The sequence below is a fragment of the Tenrec ecaudatus genome, chromosome X, assembly GCF_050624435.1.
Source record: "Tenrec ecaudatus isolate mTenEca1 chromosome X, mTenEca1.hap1, whole genome shotgun sequence".
Taxonomy (NCBI): domain Eukaryota; kingdom Metazoa; phylum Chordata; class Mammalia; order Afrosoricida; family Tenrecidae; genus Tenrec; species Tenrec ecaudatus.
This window is the reverse complement of record NC_134548.1, coordinates 136,005,706-136,019,678: the sequence shown is the minus strand read 5'-3', so window position 1 is coordinate 136,019,678 and position 13,973 is coordinate 136,005,706. Positions and strand designations below refer to the sequence as shown.

The window sequence follows — 13,973 nt, the reverse complement described above, 5'->3', positions numbered from 1 at the left end:
GTGTAAGACATGGAAAATAATAATTTATAAATTGTCAAGGGCTCATGAGGCGGGGGGCTTGGAGGGAAGGGGAAAAATGAGGAGCTGATACCAAGGGATCAAGTAGAAAGAAAATGTTTTGAGAATGCGGATGGCAACAGATATACAGATGTGCTTGACACCATGTATGTATGGATTGTGAGAAGAGTTGTATGAGCCCCAATAAAATGATTTTTAAAAAAAGAATGAAATCATTCATTTTGATGGTGTATACATTAAATAGGCTGCAAGAAGCGAAAAACTAGATAATTATATTTTTCCTTCAACTTTTTGAAGCCCTTTGGTTCAAACTACCTTTCCCTAATTAGGTCTGGGTAAGAAGGTTATGGATGATGCTGATAGGATTTTAGGATTCAGTTGAATGGTTGTTAAGGGATAATGGTGATTGTAAAAACTTGGAATTCTAATGTAAATGTGGGGATTCATCAATTTTACTATCCTGCTGGGTATAAGATTAGCCCTCTTAAGCAGTAGGAGGTATGATTTCATAACCATCAAGAAAGAAGGGTCAAGAACACTTCCCTTGGATCCCAAGATCTCTGTGCACTGAGCCTCCTAAATCCAGTAAATCTAGAAGACAGAGTTGTGACATCAGAGAAGAGACAACAGCACAGCCAGAACTTTAGAGAGAGTGGTGGGCTCCCCAGCCCATAGAGTAAGTAGAGGTGAGCGCCTTAGTGCAGGAGGCTTGCTTATGGAATGGAGTGGAGTGCCCTGTGGGAATTTATTAGCAGTCCTATAAGAGCTTTGTAATATTGTCCAGCTGGGCTGAGGCCAGGCCAAGGGGCCAAGAGCCAGAGGTTTATCTGGGGGCATAGCAAAGAAGAGGCTGTCCTGATGAAAGAATTGTATCCTGAAGAGTTCTGACCCTTAACTGTTACCTATTAACTTCCCTGATCAGCCTCATAATCAGGAGTCTGGTCGGTGAGTTATGTGTAGCCACTGCAATGAGTTATTGCATCCAGCAGAGATGTAGAGAGTGCTCTGGGAGGGACTGCTGTCACCAGAATTGGTAAGAAGGTTGGAGTGGCAAGTGACCCGATGGTGAAGTCAGATGTCACCCTCATGCAATTGTTTCATAAGCTCCCCCATAAGTTAAAGGCTTTAATGATCTTAATTATATACAGCACATGATGCTATTTTTCTCTTTATATCATCATCATTAAAGAAATTTATGATGTATAATTGATTATGACACAGTAGGTACTCTTCTCCAGGCACCTTCTGTGCATTCCAGGAGACTTAATCTAAGATATCAACCAAATAGAAGATAATACTTATAAGACATAAGCTGGAAATGAGATATAAAATGGATAAGATACTCATACCATATGTATCTGCGCTTTAGTTCAGACTAAGTGTTGTTTGGGAAATCTTGTTCTCAATAGGTTCTTCTGAGAAGGCATCAGGAAGGATTTGGAACTTTAGAAAGTCAGTCTAACCTAACCCAGAAGGTATGGATCTTTTGGGGGTCTGTTCTAATCCACAGTTGGCACTGAAGCAGGGAAAGTGTTGAAATTGGAACTCAGACCCATTTTTGTACAGGATGGAATCCTTGAAGCCAACTTATTTGATAAGCGTTGTAGCCTCAGATTGGATCAGTTTCGAGAGACAAGTGTTTCCTGCCCCTTTGGCTACAGTTCCAGGCTCCCCCAAACTTTTTCTCTTTTTTGACCTGTCTTCATGATGAAACCCATTCTTACCTTTTTGTGTCATCTGATTTTCCATATCTTGACAGGTAATTGAGAAGTTGTTGCCGCAGTGTGGAGATGCCTTTTCCTTGTCCATTTGTTTCAGCATTTGATGATTTCATGCTACAAACTTCCCTCTGACCACAGTGTTAGCTGTATCCCACAGCATTTGACATGGGGTGTTTTAATACAATTAGCTTGAACCCCCTTGTGTGATGTTTTCTCTTTGACCCATATGGCATGTGAAAATTGTTTCATTTTTAAGTATTGGCAATTTTTCAGATATCCTTCTGTTATTGATTCCACTGGGATTAATGAACAGACTTAAAAAAATCCTTTTCAATTTATGGAGATGTGTTTATAGCTAAGGGAGTGTTCCACGTGTACTTGGAAAAGAATGTGTACTCTATTCTTGGTTGGTGTGGTAGTCTACAGATGTCGATTAGGTCAAATTGATTGGTGGTGTTTCATGTCCTCTGTATTCTTGCTGATTTTCGGTCTGTTAGCTCTATCAATAGAACAATATAATTGATATCACATGCAAGTCAAATTTTGCTGAAAATCATCGGTGTTAGTCTGGGTGCATTAAAGAAACTCATATGGATAAGAGAAAGTTTTATATAAAGGGTAAGTGCACATCACGAAAACATCCCAACCCATTGCTGCCCAAGCCCGCAAGTTCCACAATAGCCCATTTGTCCTACTCCAATCCACAAAGTCCTACTCCATCTCACACAACGCATGCAATGATGCCGACTGCAGGAAGAAAACCAAGTCTGAATGTGTAAGCATCTCAGCGCGGGCAGGGGTCTCCACACGGTTGCTTTAGCACCTAGGGCTGCATCTGGGTAGGTCCATGTGGCTTCTCCTCAGGGATGTCTTCCAGGAAGTGAGCCTTGCCAGTTGAAGCAGGGAACTTACTAAGGCCTTCTGCACCCTGGTCCGACCATCAGAAAGTAAGAGACCCGAGAACTCGAAAGGGGAGTCTTATGGAGCCATTTAGCTCTCTGCCCTTCAATTAACCCCACATGTGTTTATCTGCCAAGTTGGCACAATAAACTATTTCAATCCACCCCTTGCCAACTTGGCACTAGTACACAATTCTTTAGCCTCACAAATGCAATTAAGTAACACCTTCACCTTAACCCTACAATCCCGTGAATTTGTTCCTCCACCTATGAAAGTTTGTAAGGCAACCACTTCATCCCTTTATCCCCTCAATTTTGGGAATCCAATTTATATACTGCCCACTTACATCAACCCAGTGTTCTGAGGAGACAATCATATTTTTGACATGAAGAATCTTCATTCCAGTTGGAACCTTGTGAAGTGTGCATCCATAAGCAAAGTCAAATCCGGACAGGCCATCCATAAAGTCAGCAACAATATGCACCAGTTCACAGACTCCAAATTCTCCATCTGGTCAAGTTCTGGTCAACTCAATATGGGCTGCCTCACTCAGCCTCCCCAGGTTGCCCATTGGCCGCCTTACCTTTAGACAATGGGCTCTCACAAATACTCAACAAGCCTAGCCCCCTCATGCTAGGTCATGAACTTTAGACCAGTCAACCCACTCTCATCTTCTCCTTTTTTCCTGTAAATGAGGTCCACGCATGTCAGTGGCCAAGCTCAACCCATCTCTTTGTGTGTGTGTGTGTGTGCGCTGCATTTCTCCTATTTCCACTCAACAAGGAGATCCAGGTGGTCACCTAGCAAGCATCTCAGCCTGCCCACAGGCTCCCTTTAACGTTCAGTCCCAGAGAGGAATTTTCATCATGGTTACAGATTTTTTCCAGCTTCTGACAAAGACCATTGTTTCCTGAGTGCTCCAGATCACTTGGTGGGGCATACCTTTTTTTAATTAAATTTTTAAAATCATTTTATTGGGGGCTCATACAACTCTTATCACAATCCATATATACATCAATTGTATAAAGCACATTTGTACATTCGTTACCCTCATCATTCTCAAAACATTTGCCTTTCACATAAGTCCCTGACATCAGCTCCTCATTTTTGCCCCCTGGGGCATATCTTTTCAAAGCTTTCTTTGCAGGCATGGCCTAAACCCATCTAAAGATCAAATTTTACTGGCTGAAAGCAAGTGGGCTTACAAACTTTCTATTTTCATACTTCCCATATTTCCCCCAGAAAACAACCGATTAAACTGTGGCTTTGTCTGACCTCTGGCTAGACAAAGAAGAAAAACTACCACGAGGGAGAGGTCAAACAAACATCTATTCTCCATCTTATGATTTGTTTCTCCAGTACCCCACTCCTGGTACCATAATGTGTTAGTCTGGGTACCTTAGAGAAACAAACCCACAGAAACTCATGTATAAGAGAGAGTTTTATATAAAGGTTAAGTGCGCATCAAGAAAACATCCCAACCCAGTGCTGTCCAAGCCCACAAGGCCAACATTAACCCGTATGTCTGACGCCAATCCACAAAGTCCTCCTCCTTCTCAGAAAACACACTATGATGCCTACTGCAGGAGGAAAACCGAGTCAGTGAATGTGTAAGCATCTCAGCGCTGGCAGGGGTCTCCACAGGGCTGCTTTAGCACACAGGACTGCAGTGGGGTAGGTCCATGTGGCTTCTCGGGGACGTCTTGCAGGAAATGAGCCTTGCCAGCTGAAACAGGGAACTGGCTAAGGCAGCTGCACCCTGGTCCAACAATCAGAAAGCAATAGACCTGAGAACTTAGGAGGCGAGCCTCACTGAGCCATTTATCTCTCTGCCCTTCAATTAACCGCACATGTGTTTACCGGCCAGGTTAGCACAATAAACTAACTCACTCTCCAAAAGGAAGAGTGAAGGGACCCCTTCCTCTATTCTGTTTATTGTAGCCTATTATTCTCAACACCCAGATTGCAGGCTCCTATCAGCAGACCCATGGTTATTGTTGATTTTATAATCTGTTGGCTTTTGTGAGCTCAGCTGGTAACCCTACCTTTTGCTCTTACAGAAAAAAAATATTTTTTGAGTTTCAAACAAAATTTAGAACACAACTTACTAATCAGTTGGAAATGACCAGTGGATTAATTCAGACATGCTTTTCCCAGAAGGGAGCACGGACTGTTGTTAAGTGTCATTGAGTTGACTTGGACTCATAGACATCTTATGTAAAACAGAATAAAAAGTGGCCTAGTCTTGCATCATCTTCATGATCATTCGTATGCTTGAGTGTGTTGTTTTCGTTGTCGTGCTAATCCAACTCATGAGGGTTTCACTTGTCTTCGCTGACCTACTTTGTCAAACATGATGGCCCCCTTTTTTATCACTTGGTCTTTCTTTCCTATTGCGCTAAGCATGGAGTGTCATGCTGGCCTCCATATCAGAACAGGCGCCACTCCCTATTCTAGCACTTTGGACAAAGAGTAAAGAAGCAAAATAGCAATATGTGAATGTGGGTTTGATAACAGAAGATGAGTTGGCTAAAGAAAAGACTTTCTGATTCTAGTTGTAGTAATTGATTTGGGAAAGATTTTAGTTCAGGATCAGGAAAACTTTTTTAAAATATTGCAATTTATTTATTTTTCCATTAAAACATTATTTCATTTTGAAGCACACAATAAACCCCAAATTTCTTCAGTGCCAAGAGTATCCTCTTAGTAATTCTCATACAGCATTGGGCATGATTGAGAATAATTGATTTCTGGTGACCATGTACCAAGACATAGAAGGCTTAACAAGAAAAGAGCGTTGGAGACAACATGCTAAAAGTCAAGGCAGAGCATATTTTACTTTCAAATTAAAGGATAAGCAATTTACCATACCCTTTGTTCATAAAGAGTTTTACTGTGGGGGGATTCACACTGATTCTGTCATTCTCACACAATTCGCTTCAAGTGGATGAAGGACTAATTATTAAACATGTAGTTTTAAATGCACCTTACATTATTTAAACCATTTGTGGGTGAAAAGTGGAACTCTACAAACTATCTTAAAAGAAAAAGCAAGTTCTAGGAGTGTTTCATTGTTTGAATAACAGAATACACAAAAACAGATAGAGAAGTCCCCAAGGAAATGATGGTCATGTTTGGTTCTTCATCTTCTAAGCACTTACTTATTTTTCTTTTGATGCTATTGAGCATTTCTTTTGATCACAAATGCAACCCAAATGTGAATAAATAAATATGTTTTATCTTTTCCTAGTTCCCCCACTTTCCTTTAAATATAAAAAAGGTGCTAAGTGTCTTCTATTTGGCCAACGTTGTCTCACTTCTTGTTTTAAAAATGGACTGTAACTTGATCTTTCCAAATCCTTCTTGGACAATAATAGCTCATTCTATTACATCTTGGGGCACCCATCCTACTGGTAGTGTTGAGAGTCTCCAAAAGTTGAAGATAGTCACTGGGTTGAAGGCAACTGTGAAGGATCTTCAGTAAACTGAGGAAATCTTGTCAATAAAATACCAACTCCTTCCATTACACACAGGAGAAATGCCATGCATGGCAGCTGACTCAACCATGGCCATTCGTCCATTACTTGCCAGTCTGGCTCCTGTTAAATCGCCTCTCTTGATGGAGTCACAGAGATCTTTGCCTCTGACTTGCACCATTTTGGCACTGTACTGGAAGCGTACAGTTAATCATGGAACAACCTCAAACCCACCTCCCCACTGTGATACCCTACTTTTAATTGCTGTCAACCCCCCTCATACTCTGTGGTTTATTCCCACTGGAGAATTTTTAAAACCTTTGGTTGCTTGGTGCCTATTGCAAAGGCCCCAGTGCAGACAGCCACCATTCTCCAAGCCCAAGGTTCTTGCACATACTCTTCCATATTGACTCTAGCAGTGCAAGCCACAGTTGAAATTATTTTTGAGATACACTTTTTTTTCTCTTGATAATTAACATAATAGCCATCTTGGTAATTTACATAACACATTCTCCCAAGGTTTCCATATTGGTTCAGTTATGTTGGTGAACATAAAATATAGATAGCTAATGTCTCAGGGTCAGGAATATGCTAACCTTTGAAGAAAGAACAGGCTAGGTAATAGAAGGTATTGGACAGAGGGACCTTCTAGGCAGTATTCTCCCCAGTCATTTTAGAGTTAGTATATTGAGAGATGAAGTCATTAGCAATTGTTCAAGGGCCATACTCTACTGCTCCCTGAGGGTTTCCCTCCAGCTGCTAGCCCAAAGCGAGTCTAAACTCTTCCTCAAAGTAATACACATACATAGCCAACATGCTTTCTCTGCCTCAGAAAAGCACTAAAGTCAGCGAGGTATGAAATACGTCATTGGATTATATGTTTAGTTAGAAAACTTCCTTAGGACAGTTTAAAATCATAGTTCAGTTAACAAAAAATCCAGTTATCCATTACATTTGGAGAACGGACTCAATGGCTTAAGTGAGAAACATGATAAAACTATGGTGACAAAAGGACTTTCTATTGAGTTTCGATTGTTTAGCTTAGTTGAATATGAGAATCATTAACGTTATATCCCTATTTGAGGACAGCTAGGAGAACACTTTGTTTCTGAGGGGAGGGGAGCCAGGGAAGAGAGAAAGTGAAGAGGACAAGGATTCTTCTAGGTGCTAAAATGGAGCATATAAATTGCATTTCATCTCTTGGCCCCCCCTTGTTTTTTTCATCTCAAAGCATTTCTGAACTGTAAAGTCAAGGGAGTTATTAGGCTTTAGAAGAACTTCCCTACCCTGAGGATACACAATAGATATGTTCCTGAAAAACTGAATGTTCATTTCAGCCTCTCTCTGATGCACGAATTCACACTTGGATTTGTCAGCAGATTTCCAAACTAACCCAGTCAAGTAATTAATAAGGGGCCTTGAGGCAGTTTGTGATACTATGGTGGCTTCTGTGTTACTAAAAGCAATGCCACCAGTATTTCAAATACCAGCAAGGTCACCTGAGGTGAACTTGGAGAAATTAGGAAGAAGTAGACCTGGCAATCTACTTCTGGAGAAAACTGGCCACTGAAAACCTTACGAATAGCAGCAGAACATTGGCTGACATAGTGCTGGAAGAAGAACCACTCCTATTGGAAGACACTCGAAACGCAGTGGGCTGCCTCCTCAACACAGAGTCCGTCTTGATTTCAGGCACTTCATTTGCTGATGTGGCATGACTCAAAATGAGATGAACGAACTGTACGCATCAATTAATAGTCAGAACTTGGGATGTATGATGTATGAATCCAGGGAGAAGGACATAATTAGAAATGAAATTAAACACAGAAAAATCAGTATCTCAGGCATTCATGAGCTGAAATGTTCAGGCGTTGGCCGTTTTGAATTGGTCTACTACGCCAGGAAAGAAAAATTCAAGAGGAGTGGTACCACATTCACCGTAAAAAAACAAACAAATTTCGAGATCTATCCTAAAGTACAGTGCTATCTGTCACAGGATATAATCGACCACGCATATCTACAAGGAAGACCCGTTAACATGACATTCAAATGTATGCAACCATCTAGTGTCATTGCTGCTACGCAAGACCGCTCTAGAATAGTGGAAAGCAAGTGTGCTTCTTTGAGGACTAAGGTGTGTCCTGACCCAAGTCATGGTATTTTCCATTGCTTCACATGCATGTGATAGGTGGACATTGAATAAGGAAGACTGAAGAATTGCTGTATTTGAATCGTGGTGCTGGAGAAGAATATTGAAAGTACCATGGACTGCTAAAAGGAAAATCAAATCTGTCTTGGAAGAACTATGGCCAGAGTGCTCTTTACAGGCAAGAATGGCAAGACTTTGGCTTACATACTTTTGACCTGTCAGGAGAGACCAGTACTTGAGGAAGGACATCATGCTTTTTAAGGTGAGAAAGAGGAAGCCCTGGATGAGCTGGATCGACACAGTGGCTACAACGATGGACTCACACATGAAAACATTGTGAGGATGGCACAGGACTGTGCAGGGTTCCATTCTGTGGGTTGGAACCCATTTGACAACACCAACCAACAACATCAATATTATGCTCATTAATATGAAAAAATGCTATATGATATCAAATATATGATCACCTAGAACCTTGTCTCTAATAATAAATATTTGAGTAGATATCTGTGTCCAATGATGATCGTTGGCATATCTGAATTGCCTTTTCATATTAAGAACTATCAATACACACTTTACTATTTAAAATAAAATCTATGATTCCTTTAAGTCTAACTGGATTTGGGAACAATTCCATAAATGTCAAAATCAATGAAGAAAATATCCTTTAGATTCTGTAGCTAGGACACTCTCCAAAACAAAACAAAAAGAACACTCTCAAAGGGCCATAGAATGTTCTAGAGAAACAGAACCAGTAAAATGATTGATTGACTGGTTTCCAAAATCCATAGGTAAGCACCAGGGAAACAATTCCTGCAATTTTGTGTCCCATAATATGCAGGACAAATGACAGGAGGAGATGAAGAGTTGTGGCAAGATGTTTCTTGGGAGGGGGGCCATGATATTCCTTAAGGAAACCCCCTTTTTAGGTCTTAAGGCCTTCAACTGATTGGAAGAGGTCCACCCACCGTATGGAGAGCAGTCTTTTACTTAAATCCAATGGACCAAATGTAATATTTTATAATGGATGTTTGACCCAACAACTCGGTTCCACAGCTTAGCCATATGTGCACGTGGTATCACAAACCAAAATGTTTGAGTTGATGAATTGTTGTGAGGTGCCGTCAAGTTGCTTCTGACTCATAGTGACCCAATGTGCAACAGAACAGAACACAGCCTGATCCTGTACGGTCCTTACAATTTTTGTTGTGCTTGAGCCCATGTTGTAGTCGCTTTGTCAATTCATCTTGTTGAGGATCTGCCTCTCTACCAACATGCTGTCCTTTTCCAGGGACCGGTCCCTCCTGATAACACGGCCAAATAAGTGAGAGGAATCTCGACATCTTCAATTCTAAGGAACTTTCTGGCTGTATTTCTTCCAAGTTATATGAAAAGGCCAGAAGAGGCAAAATACAGAGATGGAAAGTCAATTAATGGTCTAATTCTGGCAAGATGGAAGCTTTCAGGGTCATAGCTAAAGGAGATGAGATTTCTTCTTGGAATGATGAAAATGTTCCAAAATTGATTGTGGTTATGGTTGTGCAACTGTGCAAGTATAACAAAACCAAACAAATTGTGCACTTTAAATATGTGAGTTATGGGGTATGGGAAATATATCACTAAAAGTTGTTACCCCCAAAGCCTATTTTAGGCAGTCTTTGTGCATGTGAACATAACCACGGAGACATTAATATTCTCATATTAGTGTTATATTTTACCTGATTTATAAAAATGCCTTTTGGAACTGGAACATCTATTCTTCTACTTGGATGTTTTTCCCATATAGCGGGTTTGATGACAGCAAGCACTTATAATACTGACAATTTAAAACTATAAAAGAGACTTCTAGTAATTGTAATGAACTCTCTCACAGATAACACAGATATCACATGAACCCTCTCACAGATAATAAACAATCATAAACATTGATGAAAAAACTTATTAAAGATGCTGGAGTGTACACAAAACAGGAGAAAGAAAAGTAGAATGGGTTTCGGGGCGGGGTGGGGGTATAGTGGGGTGGTTGTAAGGTAAAAAGGAGACGCCAAGTTGTCCAGGAAGAAAAAGAATGTTTGGAAACTGTGATTGCAATTGTACAATTCTGCTTGATGTGCGTGAACTATTGAACGATATGTATGTATTAACTCCCAATTAATAATAAATTAAAAAAAAGAAAACTCTAATGGAATTGGTTATGAGTTATGAACCAGCAGAAAGGCAAGTGAACTTGTACAAAGAGCATTTTCAGAGTAGTGATTTGTAGTCTTTGACAAAAGAATGCTCAAATCAGATTTCTAAGTTAGATACATTGCCTTCCTGTGAGGCGATGAAAGTATAACCTTTGAGGTTATCATCTTTATTAGCCTTTCCCATCACATTTTCAAAATCTTTGTACGTTAATTTCTAATTGTACAGGACTGTGAAACATTTCTGTTCCACAGATAGTCAAATAAGATGGCAACCCATAAGAGACCTAAATATCAGGCAGATTTATTAAAAATATTATAGCATGCTATTAAAATCATGCAATGATTAATTTCTATATTTCCAAATTTGGGATAATTTCTTTTCTGTGTCTACCTGAATTGAGTTTTCAAGGTAAGGTATTCAGAAAAATGTGAAACTCCTTTAAGGTAGAAAGTAAATATGTGTGGGAAAGAGGGACCAGACTTCAACCCAGTGCCTCAAGGTGTTTATGCAACATTCCAGCGTGGAGTAGGGAACCAGTGGAGAGGTCTGGGAGGCTGGCCTCAGTACCAAATATTAGGTGGGTGCCTGCCCCTCCCCGCAGAATAATATGTTTCAAAGGAGGACATTGAATCTGCAGCTGCGAGAGAGGGACATATCTGATCTGAGCACATGGGAGCAGATGAAGGCGGAAGAGGAGAGACATCCCGGCCCTGAGGATTATAGCACCCAGTCCACAGAGAGCTCCACATGGCCAGCACCACTATGAGACATGATGTCCCTCACTGATCCATGGCCCTGCAGGGGACAGCACCAGAGACGCAGTTTGGGAATTGCGCCCAACCTGATCCCACCATACCGAGGCAAAGCACTGGGGGAGTGCAGCGGAACAGCAAGGGAATGGAGCAGCAAGGTCCCCAGGGAATGCTGAAAGTGGACTTTGGGGCCTGGTGTGGTGCCCCGACTGACTGGACTGGAAAACAGTTCTAAAGGCCAACAAACGGTCCTTGAACTAACGGCAAGCTTTTCTTTCTTGATGTGTTTTGTTTTGTTCTTTGTCAGTGGTTTGTTGTTGTTGTTTTGTTGTATACTGTTGCTTTGTTTTGCTCTGTCTTGTTTTTGTGCATGTTATTATCTCCGCAGGTCTGTCTAAATAAGATAGGCTGGATGAACTATCTGGAGGAAAAACAACGGGACCGACAGTTCCGGGGGGACATGGGATAGGGGGAGGTGGAGGGTAAGGAAGTGGGGTTAACAAACCCAGGGACAAGGGAACAACAAGGGATCCAAATTGGTAGTGAGGTGGGTGTGGCAGGCCTGGTAGGGAATGATCAAGGGTAAGGTAACGAAACTGCAACCCAGGTGGGGACAGAACATGATAGTGGGACAGGAGGAAATTCAAGGGAAATAGAGGAAAGAGCTAGGAGGCAAAGGCCATTTATAGAGGTCTAGACAAAGACATGTACATATGCAAATATATATGAGGATGGAAAATAGATCTATGTGCCAATATTTATAGGTTTAGTATTAAAGGTGGCGGAAGGACCTTGGGCCTCTACTCAAGCACTCCCTCAATGCATGAATAATTTTTTCTATTAAATTGGCATTCTATGATGCTCACCCTCCCGACACAACCGCTGAAGCCAAAGCAGGTGAACAAGCAAATGTGGTGAAGAAAGCTGATGGTGCCTGGCTATCAAAAGAGATAGGGTCTGGGGTCTTAAAGGCTTGAAGATAAACAAGCGGCCATTTAGCTCAGAAGCAACAAAGCCCACATGGAAGAACACACCAGCCTGTGATCACGTGGTTCCGAAGGGATCAGTTATCAGGCATCAAAGAACAAAAAATCATATCATTGGGTGCACACCTCCATGATTGGATCGCTGAGGACAAATGGGTGCATAAGCAAATGTGGCGAAGAAAGCTGATGGTGCCCGGCTATCAAAAGAGATAGTGTCTGGGGTCGTAAGGGATTGAAGGTAAACAAGCGGCCATCTAGCTCAGAAGCAACAAAGCCCACATAAAAGAAGCACACCAACCTGTGTGACCACTAGGTGTTGATCCAGGTATAAGCTATAAGGCATCATCAGAAAGAAAATCTTACCACAGGGAATGAAGGGGGAAGTGCAGAGTGGAAACCCAAAGCCCATTTGTTGGCCACTGGAGATCCCCTCGCAGAGGGGTCTAGGGGAGGAGATGAGTCAGTCAGGGTGTGATGTAGCACCGATGAAGAATACAGCTTTCCTCCAGTTCCTAAATGCTTCCTCCCCCCCTCCCAACTATCATGGTCAGAATTCTACCTTGCAAGTCTGGATGGAGCGGAGGATGTACACTGGTGAAGATAGGAGCTGGAGTCACAGGGAATCTAGGGTGGATGATAACTTCAGGACCAGGGATGTGAGGGGCGATACTCAGAGGGTAGAGAGTGAGTGGGTTGGAAAGAGGGAACCGATTACAAGGATCTACATGTGACCTCCTCACTGGGGGACGGACAATAGAAAAGGGGGTAAAGGGAGACGCCGGACAGGGCAAGATATGATGAAATAATAATTTATAAATTATCAAGGGCTCATGAGGGACGGGGGAAGCGGGGAGGGAGGGAAAAAAAGACCTGATGCAAAGGGCTTAAGTGGAGAGCAAAAGGGCTTAAGTGGAGAACAAATGTTTTGTAAATGATGAGGGCAAAGAATGTACAGATGTGCTTTACACAATTGATGTATGTATGGATTGTGATAAGAGTTGTGTGAGTCCCTAAGAAAATGTTTTATAAAAAAGGCACCCCAATCAGACTAAGACAAGTATTACTGAGATAACTGTCTACAGCTATCTACTACCCACAGAAGCACGTTTGCACAATTCTGGGGGCAGAAAAAGCTTGTACATGTATGAACCAGAACCACAGTAGCTATACTTTTTGACTTATATTGGTATTTGTCAAAATTAAATAGATAACTAAAACAATAAAAACGGAAGAAAAAAAAGAGTTGTACAATAAAATTATTTAATTATTTTTTTAAAAAAAGAAAGTGAATATGTGTAAACACCTTTAAGGAGACTCTAAAAATAAGGTTCCTTATGAACTCTGTGATTGTTTAAAAGGCTAGAGAGAGGTGAATCACTGGGGCTGGGGCTTATAAAGACAGAAGAGGATAGTTGGATGGTTCTCAGCCTGTTTTTGAACTTAGATTACAAATTCAGTCATTGAAAAGTTTAAAGTAGGAGTGTGATAGTCAGATTCTCATTTTAGAGAGCTCATTCCCGATAGCAAGGAGAGGGTTGAAGGCAGAGAGTTCTAATAGGATTGTATTTTCCCTTATTGGTCTGAGGTCAGGGGACCATTCTGGAACACCGCATGATAGGTTGAATTATGATGCTCTTTCATAAGTGGGTTGAATGCACATACTCTAGAAATAAACAAAGCCCCTTGGACTTGCCATTTCATAGTTTATACTTTTGTTAATGTGCTTTAAAATTTTAATTTCTAGGGATTAATCAAGGAAGTTTCCAATCTTTAGAGCATGT

At 41.2% G+C, this 13,973-nt stretch overlaps 1 pseudogene; it reads right to left on the bottom strand.

Annotated features, from left to right (window-relative positions):
• Window positions 1-6,046: 6,046 nt before the first annotated feature.
• LOC142434056 (mitochondrial import inner membrane translocase subunit Tim17-A pseudogene) lies at window positions 6,047-6,520 on the bottom strand (annotated as a pseudogene).
• Between the last annotated feature and the right edge of the window lie 7,453 nt (window positions 6,521-13,973).